This window comes from Schistocerca serialis, chromosome 10, assembly GCF_023864345.2.
Source record: "Schistocerca serialis cubense isolate TAMUIC-IGC-003099 chromosome 10, iqSchSeri2.2, whole genome shotgun sequence".
Lineage (NCBI taxonomy): Eukaryota > Metazoa > Arthropoda > Insecta > Orthoptera > Acrididae > Schistocerca > Schistocerca serialis.
Genome location: NC_064647.1, coordinates 198,240,909 through 198,261,278, shown reverse-complemented (window position 1 = coordinate 198,261,278; position 20,370 = coordinate 198,240,909).

Sequence of the window (20,370 nt, the reverse complement as noted above, 5' to 3'; positions counted from 1 at the left end):
GCCAGCCGCGCCGCATGCGACCCGTCGTTCGCCGACGAGGCAGTTGCCTGGCGAGGCCTGCGTTCGCCAAGAAACCAGTGGCGGCGAGTTGCCGCCCACGGCGAACTCATGCGGGGGCCGTTGTGGAAGGCGGGTGCCGAGCGTATTCTGCGATAAGCGACGGACAGCAACACAGTTGGGTGCAGCGGACGTGCCGTAGCATCATTTCCCGTTGCGCTTTCGTACCGTGGCTCGACGGCCTACAGATACACTGCTGACCATAAAATGGCACGAAACAAATGTCAAATTAGAATCTGCGAGTGCTTCGATATACCAGGTGGCTATACACTGAAGCGTCAAAGAAATTGATATAGGCATGCGTATTCAAATGTAGAGACATGTAAACAGGCAGAATACTGCGCTGCGGTCGGCAGCGCCTATTAAGACGACAAGTGTCTCGCGCAGTTGATCCGCCCCATCCTCTGTTATGCCAGCGTAGCTTGGATTTCCGCCCCTCCCCAGTTCTATAAAGCCCTCCAAATCCTCGAACGCCATGCGCTCCGCCTCACCTTCTGCATCCGCCTTCCATCCCCCACGGGCATCCTCTAGACCTCGTCCCCTTCCCCCACCTTTTCCTTGAACACATCTGCACACTATATATTGTACGCTGCCTTGATCCCCCTCACCCCCTGGTGCCTCCCTTCCTCTCCACCCCCAACCAGTTGCCACGCCTTTACCGTTGTGTCCTGGCCTCTCTACATCTCCACACCCTCCACCTCCTTTCCCAATGCAACTTCCACCATCTACCCCTCCCGGATGATGAGCTTCGCCCTGACATCTACCCTTGCTACCAACTCCCTACCCCATCTTCCTGCCTCAGGGCTCCCTCTCCTCCCCCTCCCTCCTCCTGAGCGGCTTCCCCCTCCTACTCCCCCGCCCTCTCTTGTGCTCCCCTTCAGTGCCTCTGCACTCCCTCCTGCCCTGTCTTCCCTCTTCCTCTCACGCCCGACGTGTCTCCTGTCTCTTCGTGTACCCACTGATGCCCCACCTCTCTTCATCCCGCCGCTTCCCCTGCTGCCCCTTGTTCTCTCCTCCCCTCCTTTTCCATCCCCTCTGACCTTTCCCTCAGCAGGTCTCACCTGGCAGTTTTATTCTTCGTCGTGTGAGCTCCAAGTGGGTTTTAAGTGTGTTGTTCCGGAGTGTTTTTAGTACTGTGTCCGACTTTTAACCTGTGCATACGCATTCAGTGTCTTCTCTCTGTTTTAAGAATCGCCAACTGCGTTTTTTTAACTTTCTGGTGACCTTTTTAACTGTCCCCCATGAACGTCTCCATGTCAGTGTATTTTTACCTCCATTTTCTCCCCTTACTCTGTTTTATGTTCCCCTTTTTTACCTCCTTATGTATGTATCATTTTATTCTTGTCTTAGTTGTCATGTCACTCGGCTGAAGAGCGGCGGATTGTGCTGCTGACAGCCCTCCCCTGCCCATATGGGGCAGGGAAATGAAATCACAATAAAGGAAAAAAAATTGCGCAGTTGTTAGATCAGTTGCTGCAGTCAAATCCCTGGGCTAGCAGGCCAGAGCGGATGTGGTTATATTTGTGGAAAGGGGCCACAATAAGCTACTGTCAGTTACACTCAACATATAAAGTTTATTTCCTAAACACACAATCACACAAGCATGAATTAAAACTCCCAAAGTTTTAACAAACGATCTCCTTTGATATAATTTAGATCGGCTGAAGGCTACATCGAAAACCCAAGGCACAAGGCCTAAGCAAGGAATTGAGGAACAGGAGTTCTTTTGGAGGTTTCACTTCTTTTGAAAAAAAAAAAAATCTTCAATATAAATAGGCCGAATGCCTTAGCTTAAATTTTTCCCATAGAACTCGGCTGAAGGCCTCACATTAATCAAGAACAGTGTTACAGCTTAAGGCCGAGACAAATATTTTCCAAGTTTAATCTAAATAGGCTGAAAACTCTGCTGAAAGCTGTATATCAACAAAATAATTTAACGCTTAAGGCTTAGGAAGAGAAGCTTTCAATCTGAAAAGGCTGAAAGCCTTATCTTAAAATATTTCGTGTAAAACCGGGATGAAGGCCTCATACTGAAGAATAACAATTCTATGACTTAAGGGCAAGACAAGGATTTTGAATTTTTAATTTAAGAGAGATTAAAACTCGACTGAAGGCCACACACTGTGCAGAAAACAATTTTATGGGTTAAGGCCTAAAGTGAAGAGCTTCTAAGTTTCAACTATAATAGCTTAAAAGGCTTTATCCTAAAATGCTTCACATAATTATCGGCTGAAGGCCACATACGAAACCAAAACAATCTCACGGCTGCCCAGACAAAGAAATTTCCAATTTTTAATTAAAGCTGGAAAACTCGACTGAAGGCCACATAAAAACTAGAAAATATTTCTTGCGGCATAAGGCCTAGACAAAATATTTTATCTTTTGATTTGAAAAGGCTGTAAACTCGGCTGAGGGCCACATACCACCTTGAAACCAATTTACAGCTCAAAGAAATTTCCAATTTTTAATTAAAGCTGGAAAACTCGACTGAAGGCCACATAAAAACTAGAAAATATTTCTTGCGGCATAAGGCCTAGACAAAATATTTTATCTTTTGATTTGAAAAGGCTGTAAACTCGGCTGAGGGCCACATACCACCTTGAAACCAATTTACAGCTCAAGGCCTAGGCACAAGGAATATTCAATTTTAATTTTGAAAGGCTGATACTCGGCTGAAGGCCGCATACCACCTTGAAACCAATTTACAGCTTAAGGCCTAACCGCAAGGAAATTTCAATTTTAATTTTGAAAGGCTGATACTCGGATGAAGGCTGCATACCAAACAAGAAACAATTTTTTTACGGCTTAAGGCCTAAGAAGAAAAGCCTTGCAATTTTAATAAGCTAAAACTCGGCTGAAGACCACACGGAGTACTTAAAACTAAAAAAGGAAATCACTATGTAAAACACAAGGAGCGGCGCTCAGAAGGTTCCAAATGTCAGCCTGGGAAGGTAACACTAACGCACGTTTACGTGAGACTGGCAGCCAGACCGACAACCTCGTAATCGGAAGGCAGCCCAACCGAAAGCCAGCCGACAAACCAACAAATCAGTATTTTCATGTCAGTGCCTGTCTGTTGCGCTGCCCATTCCCGCGCCATCATCAAGCAGTAAGCCTCTGCTATTGTCCTCCAATCCACAGTACCTGTTGACTCTGTGCTGTTCGTGTGTTGTTGTTACTAGTGTTTTAAAGTAGTGACTGTTTTCTTGTGTCGTGAAGTTGTTTAATGGACAATGGCTACCAGAGGATGTATAATCTCGCCAGATTGCTTCTGCCTCATTTGTGGTAACTATACCGATAAAAAGCAAAAAGAGAAACATTTCCGATTTTTTTAAATAAGTATATTTCGCCTATTTTGGTGTAAAGTTAGGCGATCAAGATAAGCCTTGGACCCCACACAAAGTTTGTTCAGTGTGTGTTGAAGAACTGAGGCAATGGTTTCAACGTAAAAAGCAGTCCATACGTTTTGGGAAACCAGTGGTTTGGAGGAAGCCCAAAAATCATAGTGATAATTGCTATTTTTGTTCTTGCAACGTACGAAGTTTCAATTTGGAAAAAAAAATCTATTTCTTACCCTAACACTCAATCAGCCATTCGCCCTGTTCCTCATGGACCTGAAGTATCAATACCCTCTCCTCCAGATTCTTTCGATGATATAGATGATCAGGAGCCGTTGGCTCAGCAAGGTTATAGTGAAGAAGACAGCGATTGCTACGATCCTGGCACAACCGATCCCATTCCATACTCACAATCTGCACTGAACTATTTAGTTAGAGATCTAGGACTTTCTAAAGAACCTTCAGAGGTTTTAGGATCTATATTGAAAGATAAACATGTGTTAGCTCTGGGTACATCCTTTTCTTGGTATCGATCGAGTGAAAAGGATTTTGTATCTTTCTTCTCCCAAAAAGGTGACCTGGTGTTTTGCAGTGATGTTCCTGGACTTATGGCTCGTTTCAAAATTGAATATGCTTCTGATGAGTGCAGACTTTTTATTGATTCTTCAAAAATAAGCCTTAAAGCAGTACTTCTACACAATGGCAAAAAGAATGCTTCTATACCAGTTGGACATTGGGTTCACTTAAAAGAATGTTACGAAAACCTTGAACTGGTTTGGTCAACAAAGTGGCTATACAAAGTTCGCTTGCTTTTCCTGTGAATGGGACAGTAGAGACAGAAAGCAACACTTCATAAAAGAACCTTGGCCCTTGAGAAAAACCTTACAGGTTGTTGTTGTTGTGGTCTTCAGTCCTGAGACTGGTTTGATGCAGCTCTCCATGCTACTCTATCCTGTGCAAGCTTTTTCATCTCCCAGTACCTACTGCAACCTACATCCTTCTGAATCTGCTTAGTGTATTCATCTCGTGGTCTCCCTCTACGATTTTTACCCTCCACGCTGCCCTCCAATACTAAATTGGTGATCCCTTGATGCCTCAGAACATGCCCTACCAACCGATCCCTTCTTCTGGTCAAGTTGTGCCACAAACTTCTCTTCTCCCCAATCCTATTCAATACTTCCTCATTAGTTACATGATCTACCCATCTAATCTTCAGCATTCTTCTGTAGCACCATATTTCGAAAGCTTCTATTCTCTTCTTGTCTAAACTATTTATCGTCCATGTTTCACTTCCATACATGGCTACACTCCATACGAATACTTTCAGAAATGACTTCCTGACACTTAAATCAATACTGGATGTTAACAAATTTCTCTTCTTCAGAAACGCTTTCCTTGCCATTGCCAGTCTACATTTTATATCCTCTCTACTTCGACCATCATCAGTTATTTTGCTCCCCAAATAGCAAAACTCCTTTACTACTTTAAGTGCCTCATTTCCTAATCTAATTCCCTCAGCATCACCCGACTTAATTAGACTACATTCCATTATCCTTGTTTTGCTTTTGTTGATGTTCATCTTATATCCTCCTTTCAAGACACTGTCCATTCCATTCAACTGCTCTTCCAAGTCCTTTGCTGTCTCTGACAGAATTACAATGTCATCGGCGAACCTCAAAGTTTTTATTTCTTCTCCATGAATTTTAATACCTACTCCGAATTTTTCTTTTGTTTCCTTTACTGCTTGCTCAATATACAGATTGAACAACATCGGGGAGAGGCTACAACCCTGTCTTACTCCCTTCCCAACCACTGCTTCCCTTTCATGTCCCTCGACTCTTATAACTGCCATCTGGTTTCTGTACAAATTGTAAATAGCCTTTCGCTCCCTGTATTTTACCCCTGCCACCTTTAGAATTTGAAAGAGAGTATTCCAGTCAACATTGTCAAAAGCTTTCTCTAAGTCTACAAATGCTAGAAACGTAGGTTTGCCTTTCCTTAATCTTTCTTCTAAGATAAGTCGTAAGGTCAGTATTGCCTCACGTGTTCCAGTGTTTCTACGGAATCCAAACTGATCTTCCCCGAGGTTGGCTTCTACTAGTTTTTCCATTCGTCTGTAAAGAATTCGTGTTAGTATTTTGCAGCTGTGACTTATTAAGCTGATAGTTCGGTAATTTTCACATCTGTCAACACCTGCTTTCTTTGGGATTGGAATTATTATATTCTTCTTGAAGTCTGAGGGTATTTCGCCTGTTTCATACATCTTGCTCACCAGATGGTAGAGTTTTGTCAGGACTGGCTCTCCCACGGCCGTCAGTAGTTCCAATGGAATATTGTCTACTCCGGGGGCCTTGTTTCGACTCAGGTCTTTCAGTGCTTTGTCAAACTCTTCACGCAGTATCGTATCTCCCATTTCATCTTCATCTACATCCTCTTCCATTTCCATAATATTGTCCTCAAGTACATCGCCCTTGTATAGATCCTCTATATACTCCTTCCACCATTCTGCTTTCCCTACTTTGCTTAGCACTGGGTTTCCATCTGAGCTCTTGATATTCATACAAGTAGTTCTCTTATCTCCAAAGGTCTCTTTAATTTTCCTGTAGGCGGTATCTATCTTACCCCTAGTGAGATAGGCCTCTACATCCTTACATTTGTCCTCTAGCCATCCCTGCTTAGCCATTTTGCACTTCCTGTCGATCTCATTTTTGAGACGTTTGTATTCCTTTTTGCCTGTTTCACTTACTGCATTTTTATATTTTATCCTTTCATCAATTAAATTCAATATTTCTTCTGTTACCCAAGGATTTCTACTAGCCCTCGTCTTTTTACCTACTTGATCCTCTGCTGCCTTAACTACTTCATCCCTCAAAGCTACCCATTCTTCTTCTACTGTATTTATTTCCCCCATTCCTGTCAAATGCTCCCTTATGCTCTCCCTGAATCTCTGTACAACCTCTGGTTCTTTTAGTTTATCCAGGTCCCATCTCCTTAAATTCCCACCTTTTTGCAGTTTCTTCAGTTTTAATCTACAGGTCATAACCAATAGATTGTGGTCAGAGTCCACATCTGCCCCTGGAAATGTCTTACAATTTAAAACCTGGTTCCTAAATCTCTGTCTTACCATTATATAATCTATCTGATACCTTTTAGTATCTCCAGGGTTCTTCCATGTATACAACCTTCTTTCATGATTCTTAAACCAAGTGTTAGTTATGATTATGTTGTGCTCTGTGCAAAATTCTACCAGGCGGCTTCCTCTTTCATTTCTGTCCCCCAATCCATATTCACCTACTATGTTTCCTTCTCTCCCTTTTCCTACACTCGAATTCCAGTCACCCATGACTATTAAATTTTCGTCTCCCTTCACAATCTGAATAATTTCTTTTATTTCATCATACATTTCTTCAATTTCTTCGTCATCTGCAGAGCTAGTTGGCATATAAACTTGTACTACTGTAGTAGGTGTGGGCTTCGTATCTATCTTGGCCACAATAATGCCTACCTTACAGGTAGGGGTTAAAAATGTTGAGAGGAAAAGCTTTGTGGACCCCAACAAGGTGTTACTTCCAACACTTCACAGTATGTTGGGGCTGATAAAACAATGTGTTAAAGCATTGCCAAAAGAAGGGAAGTGTTTCAGATATCATTGTGGACAGTTTCCTTGTTTATCCGAGGCAGAGCTAAAAGAAGGAATCTTTGTCGGAGCAGTCATTATAAAACTAATGACAGATCCCAACTTTATGCACAAAATGGAAACAAAAGGAAAGGCAGTATGGACATCTTTTAAATTAGTTGTTACCGGTTTCCTAGGAAAGAGGTCCAAATTACAAGACAATCGTCGCACACATGCTCGACAACTTTCAGAAGCTGGGCTGTAACATGGGCATTAATGTTCATTTTCTCCCCTCACATCTTGACTACTTCCCTTAAAACCTTGGTGTGTAAGTGAAGAGCAGGGCGAAAGATTCCACCAAGCCATCAAAGAAATGAAAAGAAGATATCAAGGAAGATGGAACGTCAACATGATGGCGGACTACTGCGCGATTATAAAAAGAGATGATCCCCAACGACTCCACAGCCGAAAATAATTTAAAAGAAACTTCGACAGAAAGCGAAAGCGTTATTATGAGGACTTATGAGCTTAAAGAGAAATGGAAGTGTACTGGAAATGTAATTTAGAACATGATTCATAAATAAAATAAAATTTTGTAACGTTGGAAAAATGTGATGAATTGCTTAAATTTTGTTATTATACCCAAAAATACTCCCTTTTTTGTTAGGAAACCTCACGTGATAGAAAAAAATGTATTACATTTTTGAAATCAGCGCTGAAATGTAGCCGGCCGAAGTGGCCGTGCGGTTCTGGCGCTGCAGTCTGGAACCGCGAGACCGCTACGGTCGCAGGTTCGAATCCTGCCTCGGGCATGGATGTGTGTGATGTTCTTAGGTTAGTTAGGTTTAACTAGTTCTAAGTTCTAGGGGACTAATGACCTCAGCAGTTGAGTCCCATAGTGCTCAGAGCCATTTGAGCTGAAATGTACATAAAAGTCAATTATCAAATTTCAAACAACTTTCAAAAAATATTTTTTTGCAGATCTGTGTTATTATTTTTATTCAAGCAAATTGTTTAAATGTCATTTCTTTGTTTCTAATTCTTTTCTATGTCATTTTCATCATTCTACTGACTTTTTTATTTCCTCTTATTTTTCTTCAAAATTTTCAAATGTGTGTGAGTTCCTAAGGGAACAAACTGCTTAGGTCATCGGTCCATAGACTTACACACTACTTAAACTAACTTATGCTAAGAACAAAACACACACCCAAGCCCGAAGGAGGACTCGAACCTTTGGCGGGTGGGGCCGCGCAACCCATGACATGGCGCCTCAAACCACGCGGTCACAACGTGCTGGTTATTTTTCTTCCTGTCATTCTGTTTTCGTGTGGAATCCGCCTGTGTCGCCCACGATCTGTAACCAAATGCCAATGAGGACAGCTCAACAGTTGGTAGCAAGGCATGTGGTGTAGCTATTGTGATGATACTTCCAGGCAACCACTGATAGCAAGAAATTACAGTTTGCTTTCAACGCTGTAACTGAATTTTTTTTCTGGGTTGTATGGCCGTGGTCCATGGAACTCTTCAATCGCTGACGTTTCGTCCAACGCTGCATTGGATATCTTGGGAGGTGCTCCTGGTTGTGCTGAGTCCGGCCGGAGGTTGAAGTCCTCCCTTGGGCATGGGTGTGTGTGTTGTTCTTAGCATAAGTTAGTCGGCAAGACTCAACACAACCAGGAGCACCTCCGAAGATGCCAAACGTAGCCTTGGACGAAACGTCAGGGATTCAAGAGTTTCATGGACCAAGGCCATACAACCCGGAAGAATTCTCAGCAGCTGAAACATCCGGTTGTGAAAGCCTTCATTGTATGAATTTTTTTCTGTTTTGAGCTTGCTTGTAAAGGTTAGCTGTAATCGTCGCGGAGAAGGCGATTGCGATTTTAGTTCTGATGCGGACTGTTGAATCGCCGTTTTCCTGGATACATAGCAATTCATGTGTTTAAATCCAGGGCTGCGAAATACGTCATATGCCAGAGATCAGTCATTCGTCAGTTAAAATCAGTTGTCTACACAGCATCTCGCATTTCTGTCATACCTCGCGGCGACCGCTTCCAACACTGCTCCGCTTTAACACATTAACAGCATTTGTGAAGTGACCCACCGTGTTTGTGTATCACCTATTATCAAGCGTTAGCGAGCAGCCGATGTTGAAACACCGTAGCGGCAAGTGACTTGTCAGCTATCAAGTAATTTTAATTGGACTATAACGCACCGATCATCTGCCAGCAAAGGTTAGGATGAATCGAGGAAAAGCAACATGGGCACTCAATTATTTACACACGAATACGCGAATGGAAAGTTCGCCAATTTCCATTACTAAATGAATCATCAAAGCCAGGTTGTCACTCACAGCTAAAAGAGCCACGAGAATTAAGTGGGTTTACAATGCACAAAGTGCATCGTGAACTAATAAACACCGTCTTTGGTTCCATCTGAATTTGCGTCAAACGATACTGAAATCATCAATCGCAATAATTTTGCACTTCTCCTTACGATGTAGTTTCGTGGTAGAGGGACCTAACTAAGTCCCATCCAAAAATCACTGCTTCCTTGACAGCCGAGTAGTAACTGCATGCAGCGACTGGCTCCGTCCTCGCCTCAGAAAGTTCTCCTCAAACACACTCATGCTCATAAATTGATCATAATTGCATACTGTGGTGCCACACAACGTGGCACTACAGAAAACTGGCGCTAATAGCATAATCACATAGGGAATACACACGACACATTGACCTTTAAGTCCACAGTATTGGTGACAAGTTGAGAAAACCGTCCCAAAACTAGTGCTACAAAACGCGACTGTTTCCTGCGCATGTACCCCGACATCTGTGCTGTCACCGCCAGACACCACACTTGCTAGGTGGTAGCTTTAAATCGGCCGCGGTCCATTAGTACATGTCGGACCCGCGTGTCGCCACTGTCAGTGATCGCAGACCGAGCGCCACCACACGGCAGGACTCGAGAGACGTACTAGCACTCGCCCCAGTTGTACGGACGACTTAGCTAGCGATGCAACACTGACGAAGCCTCGCTTATTTTCAGAGAAGATAGTTAGAATAGCCTTCAGCTAAGTCAATGGCTACGACCTAGCAAGGCGCCATAGCAATTGATAGTTATCGTATGAAGCATGTCTCATCACGAACGATGTATACAAATGATGGATTAAAGTTAAGTATTCCAGCAGCTACGTACTTTTCTTTATAGCGTTCATTACGTATCCTGTTTCAGACCTCACGCCATTCTGCGTGAGCTTATAGTGTGCATTTCGGCCTTCCCTAACTATATAACAACATCAATATGGGATATGGTCACCATGCACACGTACACAGTCCGCACAACGGATTGGCATACTCTGCATCAGGTGGTCGAGCAGCTGCTGGGGTATAGCCTCCCATTCTTGCGCCAGTGCCTGTCGGAGCTCCTGAAGTGTCCTAGGGGTTTGAAGACGTCCAGCGACACGTCGACCGAGAGCATCCCAGACGTGCTCGATGGGGTTTAGGTCTGGATAACAGGCAGGCACTCCATTCGCCTAATATCTTCTGTTTCAAGGTACTCCTCCACGATGGCAGCTCTGTGGGGCCGTGTGTTATCATCCATCAGGAGGAAGGTTGGACCCACTGCAGCCCTGAAAAGAGGGACATACTAGTGCAAAATGACGACCCGATACACCTGACCTGTTACAGTTCCTCTGTCAAAGACATGCAGGGAGGTCCGTGCACCAATCATAATCCCACCCCACACCATCCAACAGCGACCTCCATACAGGTCCCTTTCAAGGACATTAAGGAGTTGGTATCTGGTTCCTGGTACACAGCAGATGAAAACCCGGCGAGAATCACTGTTCACTTGTCCGTGAACATAACCTGAGACCACTGTTCCAATGGCCATGTACTGTGTTCTTGACACCAGGCTTTACGGGCTCTCCTGTGTCCAGGGATCAGTGGAATGCACCTTGCACGTCTCTGAGCGAATAAGCCCTGTCTGTTCCGTTGTCTGGAGACAACTGTTCCAGTGGCTGCGGTAAGGTCCCGAGCAAGGCTACCTGCAGTACTCCGTATCCGTCTGCGGGCACTGATGGTGATCGGTCTTCTTGTGATGTTGTAAACCGTGGACGTCCCGTACTGTAGCGCCTGGACACGTTTCCTGTCTGCTGGAATCGTTGCCATAATCTTGGGATCACACTTTGTGGCACACGGAAGGCCCGTGCTACAACTGTGTTTGACCAGCCTCCAGACGCCCTAGTATTCTACCCCTCATAACGTCGTCAATATGTGTTCTTTGAGCCATTTTCAACACACAGTTACCATTAGCACGACTGAAAACGTCTGCTCACTTAGTCGCTGCACCGTACTCTGACATGCACCAACACACCTGTGTGTATGTGGACTGCTGCCAGCGCCACCGTGCGACGACCACAGATCAAATGCACCGCATGGTCATACCCCGGGGTGATTTAAACCCGCAAACCGCCCACCAGAGCGTTGTTTCACCATGTGTCAGCATTATCCTTAATTTATGAGCGTCAGTGTATAAACTGCGTCGTATCTGCGTACAGAGCGACTTAACTCGGTGGGGGCACACTGACCGATCACCGGAACCGCGAGACCGCTACGGTCGCAGGTTCGAATCCCGCCTCGGGCATGGATGTGTGTGATGTCCTTAGGTTGGTTAGGTTTAAGTAGTTCTAAGTTCTAGGGGACTAATGACCTCAGAAGTTGAGTCCCATAGTGCTCTGAACCATTTGAACCATTTGACCGATCACCGAGATGCTTACGTCCATAAGAACTGGTAGTTTCTCGAATCAGACGACAGGATGGAAACGCCCACTGCTTTGTGCCTAAAATTCAGTGGCTGAAATTTTGAACACCGCTTCCCAGCGCTTGGATTCGAAACGGCCAAGCATTACGCCACAGGCACCGTTGTGTTTCATGACAGATTGTTGCCAACAGAGCTGCTGGCCTTGAAAATATCATTCGACATAGCTTCCCAGCTGCTACTGCAAGCTAAACCGAGAGCTTCCACATGGATTTTCCTGGCTGGATGCATTTTTCACTACACCCACTTTCATTCGAAATGAGCGACATTCTGGATACGACAAAGGTCGCCGCTCACTGCGTCTTGGGACTGCTGACACCCATTCGAGCGGCCTGTCATGCGGAGGCAGCAGCAGAAATGTTGCAGCTGCGTAAGGACGACCCAATAGCCCTATTCCGTTCCGTTCAGTCGCTCTGCCGATCGGTTTGGTAGGCAACGTCTTAGATGGATCGTCATTAGTGACACAAGGGAAACCGTACAACAAATCACGGCTCCATGGAACACAGGACGCGCTAGATACGTCTCCCAGTGGACAATCCTTAGGAATGTAGGTTCCACGGGCTACGGAAAATGTCACCGCACACGGGTGCCACTGTCAACCCGACGTCATCGGGCACAACGGCTTGCATTTGTCGCCACTCACCAGGGATGGACACTGGAGCAACAGCGTAACGTGGTATGGCCGAAAGAATCACGATTTCAACCGTACTGCGTGTGGCGCACGCCACATGAATCGATGGATACCACATGTCAAGAAGGTGTGGCCACAGGTGGTGGTGTCTCTGTAATGATCAAGGTGTCCATCTCCATCCAATTTTGCCCTTGCAAAACCCTGACGGCTCTTCGCTACTTCAAGATTATAACACGCCGACATATCGCTCCCAAGTCGCCCGGGAATGGTTCAAGAAAAATGCAGAGTAGATCCAAAGACTGAGATGGCCATCCCTGAGCCTAGATTTGAAACCAGTCGAGCATATCTACAATATCACGGAACGCAGGCCCTTGCCATTGATCTTGCACCCATGAACATACACTATATGATCAAAGGTATCCGGACACCTGGCTGAAAATGACTTACAAGTTCGTGGCGCCCTCCGTCGGTAATGCTGGAATATGTTGGCCTACCCTTGGCCTTGATGACAGCTTCAACTCTCGCAGGCATACATTCAGTCAGGTGCTGGAAGGTTTCTTGGGGAATGGCAGCCCATTCTTCACGGAGTGCTGCACTGAGGAGAGTTATCGATATTGGTCGGTTAGTCCTGGCACGAAGTCGGCGTTCCGAAACATCCCAAAGGTGTCGTATAGGATTCAGGTCAGTCGGCGTTGCAAAACATCTCAAAGGTGTTCCGTAGGATTCAGGTCAGGACTCTGTGCAGGCCAGTCCATTACACGAATGTTATTGTCGTATAGCAACTCCGCCATTATGCACAGGTGCTCGATAATGTTGAAAGATGCAATCGCTATTCCGAACTGCTCTTCGACAGTGGGAATCAAGAAGGTGCTTAAAACATTCACGTAGGCCTATGGTGTGATCGCTTCTTAGTTTTGGTTATTGATAACTTGATACCAGTGTCTGAGTTTAATGTGTACAGCACCGAAGATGATCACAATGTGATTGAAAATCAATTCTGCTATCAATAAAACATCAATATTACGACCAACGCTGACCTTCCCTTTAATTAAACATATATGGTCGTTGTGCACACAGCACTCCATGGAGTCGCCATCCAGCAACAAGGGGACCAAGCCCCCTCCATGAAAAACATGACGGTCGCAGGTTCGAATCTTGCCTCGGGCATAGATGTGTGTGATGTCGTTACGTTAGTTAGGTTTAAGTAGTTCAAAGTTCTAAGGGACTGACGACCTCAGATGTTAAGTCCCATAGTGCTCAGAGCCATTTGAACCATTTGAAAAACACGACCACACCGTAACACCGCCGCCTCCGAATTTTACTGTTGCCACTACACGCGCTGGGAGATGTCATTCACCGGGCATTCACCTTACCCGCACCCTGCCTGCGGATCGCCACATCGTGTAACGTGATTTTTCATTCCACACAATGTTCTTCCACTGTTCAATCGTCCAATGTTTGCGTTCCTTACACCAAACGAGGGTCGTTTGGCGTTTATCGGCGTAACGTCTGGCGTATGAACAGCCGCTGGACCATGAAATCAATTTTACTCACCTTCCGCCTAACTGTCAAAGTGCTTGCAGTGTATCTCGATGCGGTTTGGAATTGCTGTGTGATGGTCTGGATAGATGTCTGCCTATTACACATTACGACCCTCTCCAACTGTCGGCCGTCTCTGTCAGCCAACAGACAAGATTGGTCTGTACGCTTTTGTGCTGTACGTGTCCCTGCACGTTTCCACTTCACTATCACATCGGCAACAGTGGACCTAGGGATGTGTAGGAGTGTGGAAATCTCGCATACACCAGTGACACCCAATCACCTGATCACGTTCGAAGTCCATGTGTTCCGCAGAGCGCCCCATTCTGGTCTGTCACGATGTGTGATGACTACTGAGGTCGCTGATGTGGAGTACCTGGCAGTAGGTGGCTGCAAAATGTAACTAAAATGAAAAAGTCATATTTTTGGGGGTGTCCAGATACTTTTCATCACATAGTGCACCAGAACTGGCTGCCGCTCTGCAAACGAGGATTACCAGGGACTTTTAGACTCACTTCTACGGCGTCTGATTGCAGTCCTCACCGAGCGAGATGGCGCAGTGGTTAGCACACTGGACTCGCATTCGGGAGGACAACGGTTCAAACCCGCATCCGGCCATCCTCATTTAGATTTTCCGTGATTTCCCTAAATCGCTTCAGACAAATGCCGGGATGGTTCCTCTGAAAGGGCACTGTCGACTTCCTTTCCCATCCTTCCCTAATCCGATGGAACCGATGACCTCGGTCCCCCTCCAACAAAATCAACAAACCAACCAACTGTAGTCGGCTGTGCCAGAGAAGGCCCCACGCGGTACTAGGTGCGTATCCGATGACACTTGCTGGGTCAGTGTAGGTGCCTGCTTGTTCTCGTATGTGAATCGACCGCGTGCTGCAGCGTCAGCTACCCGACGTCGTCAGCGACAAGTGGACAGCGTGTGGAGCCCGTCCCCATCCCAACTGCACGTGTGTGCGGCTGCCCTCAGCTCCCACTCGTCTTTCTGCGACTGCTGGCCGGACTTTACGACCTCATTAGTCCAACTAACGGCCGACGGCGCGCGCAGCCGGTCCCACAAGTGGCGTTTGGGGTCCGCGCGCGTTTTGCCGCAGAACCGGCCGCTCTGAGCAACGCCGCGCTCGCTAGTTCTCTTTATACGATATCCGCGAGCATCTCTCACCTCCAGCCAAGTTATTTCCTTGCTTCGTACCTATCCCCGCCCGCCCTTACGAGCGCGCTAATAGCTCCACCTGCACCCGTACCTTATTCCCACAGTACCGGGTCTGCGCTCGCCTTTCACAATATTGCTTGTGGATATCTTCTCCCTCGCCGTGCCCGATTTTTTTTAATTGAAGCTGTCTGCGGCACGCACCGGAGTTATTGCGGTTTGTGTGTTTGGTTAAATCTGTTAATCGCAAATCACAATTGAATTATTTGCAATTTTTTAACGAATTTATGGCCATCCTCTACAACTCCGGTTAATTGGGACCTGAAATTACCAGTTTTGCGAGAAAGGCGTCTACTCCGAAAAATGAATGAAATCCGTGAAAGGTAGATGCAGATATAACCGAATCGCTAGAGGTCTGTAGTGGCAGCAATTGTAGCCGTTCAAATGGCTCTGACAAGGGAACATCCCCATCGCACCCCCCTCAGATTTAGTTATAAGTTGGCACAGTGGATAGGCCTTGAAAAACTGAACACAGATCGATCGAGAAAACAGGAAGAAGTTGTGTGGAACTTTGAAAAAATAAGCAAAATATACAAACTGGGTCGTCCATGCGTAAGATAGGCAATATTAAGGACAATGTAAGGCGAGCAGCGCCGTGGTCCCGTGGTTAGCGTGAACAGCTGCAGAACGAGAGGTCCTTGGTTCAAATCTGCCCTCTACTGAAAATTTTGCTTTCTTTATTTTCGCAAAGTTATGATCTGTCCGTTCGTTCATTGACGTCTCTGTTCACTGTAATAAGTTTAGTGTCTGTGTTTTGCGACCGCACCGCAAAACCGTGTGATTAGTTGACGAAAGGACGTGCCTCTCCAATGGGAACCGAAAACATTTGATCGCAAGGTCATGGGTCAACCGATTCCTCCACAGGAAAACACGTCTGATATTTTGTATACGACACTGGTGACGGCATGTGCGTCACATGACAGGAATATGTTGTCGACCCACCTAACTAGTACACTTGGCGAATGGGTAAAAAGATTCTTCTACGTTGCCCGATTTAGGTTTTCTTGTGGATGTAATAATCAATCCAAAAAAAGTGATGCAAACATAAGAGTTTTTCACTTAAACTGAAAATAAAAAGTTAAAATTTTCGGCCGAGGGAAGTTTTGATCTGAAGACCTCTCGTTCTGCAGCTGTTCACACTAACCACGGGACCACGGCGCTCCTCGTCACATATTGCCCTTAATATTGCCTATATTACACATGGACGACCAAGTTTGTATATTTTGCTTATTTTTTCATAGTTCCACACAACTTCTTCCTGTTTTCTCGATCGATCTGTGTTCAGTTTTTCAAGGCCTATCCACTGTGCCAACTTATAACTAAATCTGAGGGGGATGCGATGGGGATGTTCCCTTGTGAGCACTATGGGACTTAACATCTATGGTCATCAGTCCCCTAGAACTTAGAACTACTTAAACCTAACTAACCTAAGGACATCACACAACACCCAGCCATCACGAGGCAGAGAAAATCCCTGACCCCGCCGAATATCGAACCCGGGAACCCGGGCGTGGGAAGCGAGACCGCTACCGCACGACCACGAGATGCGGGCGCAATTGTAGCCGTATGGGATTACAGTAGGTAGTTAACTTTGGACTATATTAGAAATTTAAGTAATGAAGCAATGAAAATTAAACGATCGCCAGATCACTACGTTAGCAGAATTACTGCCTATAATTACTGCCTTTTAATACCTGAGAAAATTACATAAGAATGCTTGCTTGTGTTGTAAGGCGAAAATAGCACAAAATTGATAAATTTTTCTCCGGCCTGATTTCTCATGGCTATGTCACAGTGAACAAATATCTTTCAGTTAAGCAGCAGCTCACGGAAATGAATTAATAATAAAGAACAACAAAACCTCATCTCCATTAAAGTGTGTGGCTGGTCCCGGCGGAGGTTCGAGTCCTCCCTCGTGCATAGGTGTGTGTGTGTTTGTCCTTAGGATAATTTAGGTTAAGTAGTGTGTAAGCTTAGGGACTGATGACCTTAGCAGTTAAGTCCCATAAGATTTCACACACATACATACATACATACATTCTCCATTAAAGAGCTACCTAAATGCAAAAATTTCGTGACGCCACTCACTGTAATGGTTACTCTATTTAATTTTACTCGAAAACTTATTTATGCTTATAAATTACTGAATACTGCCGTTTTGCTTGAAAATTGTCGTAATGATATGGCGTCATTCAATAGTCAGCTTCCTGTGAGTTACATTTACATACTTGTAAAGTCAAAATTTAGATTGTAAAAGAATGGCAAAGTTCGTCATACAATTTTACTGACTTATTGGTTTCATGCCACCTCAATTCTTATTAGTATTAATTAACAATTACTGCTACTAACTTTGTGCAGGTGTTACTATTATTTGCTCAAGATGGTAGCAAACATTTGTGATTGATTGCAGTTGCTTAAAATAGAAAAATGATTTATCCGTGAAAAACGCACAAAAAAAATCTTTTACTGAATCTAGCTCTGTTTTGTGCTGTCTTACAAATTACTGTTTACTACACTAGGCCACTGAAGTGAATTGTAGTCTTGCAAATTATTGAAATTTGAATTACTTTTATGTCTCTGATAATACACTGCAATAGTTTCTCAATCATCAAGACACCTTCGGGTCATCAACAATGGATAGGACAGGTCCTAGTTAGGTATTTTGTGTTAGGTAAAATGAAAGGTCAACACTTAAGTGTAACTCGGTATTATTCAATCACAAAAATGAACTACCACACTGGGTAACCGTATACCAGTATGACCAACTAATTAGTTGGATTTTACTCCAGGTTGAGGTGGCGTCGGTGCAATGTAAGGCAGTGTGTGAGACAGGCCCTTCTTCTTGTAGCTACGTAACAAATATAATTGAGCCCATAGTACTCATCATGTTGATTTGCGGTAGTTATACTGTGCCGATTTACTGCCATACGCTCCGCCTGTCCACACCATGTGTACGCCGAGCCATTACGTGCTTTTAGCACCATTGCTTTACGACCATTACTCAACAAAAGATCCGCTGTGCGTCTCGACGCTACTGTCTCTTCTTAGCACTCTCCCATGCTCTACTCTGCGCTGAACTCAGCTACTGGTGCGGTTGCGTGTCCTGCGATAATGCAACTACCATATTGACTGTACTCTCTGACAACGTCGTATCCGCCTGACTACGCCAGCGTGTCCACTGCCAACTAACATTTCTTTAGCTCTACAATGAGGAAACATTTCATTTCGTCATACGAATGTTATACACTTGTTTACAAACTCTGAGTCAAAGAAAAATACAACGGAAAGTAAAATTGCAAGGAAAAATTTTGGTAGCCCACACAGTTGTGTTATAAATTGTTACACTAGTTTTTAGCAATGTAGTTTGCCATATGGACAAAAAAATTTTAATGAGTCCTGGGAAACACTCTGTTCCTAATATTGCCCCTGCTGTTGTGAGGCAGCACTGTATTCATCGATAAATGCCTGGAGACATTTTGAGAGCAGATTCGACACTTACACAATTTTCACATAAGCTAGTAGTTTAGCAGAGGCCCTACACATAAGAAACTAAAAAAAAATTATTACAGTAATATTTACGAAGTAATGATGTCAGTTCTTCTGTAGTGACTGAATTAGTGGACCAAGTGTTTCCGCATTTTCGTGCAAAACGAAATATCAGACAACCATAATTTCTCGTATGAATGAAATACGATTCAGTATGGATAAAACACTCAGGGAGCTATTGTAAAGTATACAAGGTGTAAATTTTAAGTTCAAAAACCAGAATAACTCGAAAAATAAGCTTCACACGAAAACATGTGTAGAATCCAAAGTTGATAATTTTCGAGGGGGACATCTGCTGGCGCTAAAATTAGCCCGCCACCCCAGCCCCCTGGGGGTGGGGCGGGAGGCAATATTGAAATTTCAAATGGGAACCCCCATTTTTTATTGCAGAATAAGATTCTACATAAAAAACTTCGTACATTTTGTCTTAAACATTTGTTTTGATTCTTGGTAGTTGGCGCTGTAATTCAAGAAAATCCATGTTCTCATTTTTGCGTGGAAAACGGTTACGGATAAATAAAAGATACTTATTTACTTCGTAATTTTGATTCGCTAAAACTAAAACTCTTCCTCTCTCGCCATAGGGCGGGTTTTGAGAGAGGGGTATTAGAGTTTCACAAATATTGACCAAAATATTAATTTTTTCCGCAGATTGGGATAAGTTTTGTTTGTTTCTTGGTCATGAGGCCACGCAACTTTTAATTATCAAACAAATCATCTGACTAGCTAATTAACTAACCAAACATCCTACGAAGTAAATAAGTATTTTTATTTATGCGTAATCGTTTTCCACGCAAAAATGAGAACATGGATTTTCTTGAATTACAGCGCCAACTGCCAAGAATCAAAAGAAATGTTTAAGACAAAATGTACGTAGCTTTTTATCTAGAATCTGATTCTGCAATAAAAAATGGGGGTTCCCATTTGAAATTTCAATGTTGCCTCCCGCCCCACCCCCAGGGGGGTGCTAATTTTAGCACCAACAGATGTCCCCCTCGAAAAAAATCAATTTTGGATTCTACACATTTTTTCGTGTGAAGCTTATTTTTCGAGTTATTCTGGTTTGTCAACTTAAAATTTACACCCTATAGTCACAACACTAATTAAGTAATTCTGGATTTTCATTTTCTTCATTATTACTTTGAAAAATTTGGTAACAATGATTTTGTATCAGACTTTCATAGTAACCATTTCTTTAAATTTTGAGTGATAGGTTGTGCTCCATAATGTTTTCTTCCTGACTCTAAATTACGAAATGGGAGAAGATTCTGACAGTTTACAAGTTCACAAAGAACACTATACCACCTGTGAAAATGAATCGGGGCGAATTATGGTGATGCACAATTCGGAAACGGATCACTAGCAATAGGCTCCAATTCGGCACCAACACGTTGTTCTTCTCAGCTTCAAGATAATCGCAAATTGCACCTTTTAGTACTGACGGCAGATAATTCCTAGCTAAACGAAATGAAGCAACTAAACTAAAAGCTACGAGGTTCACTCCAAAAGAAATGCACAGTATTTTTTTAAAATCCATCTTCTATTCTACATGTTTGAAAGTTTTACAGTGTGTAGATGCAGCCTTTAGCAACAATATTTTCATTTC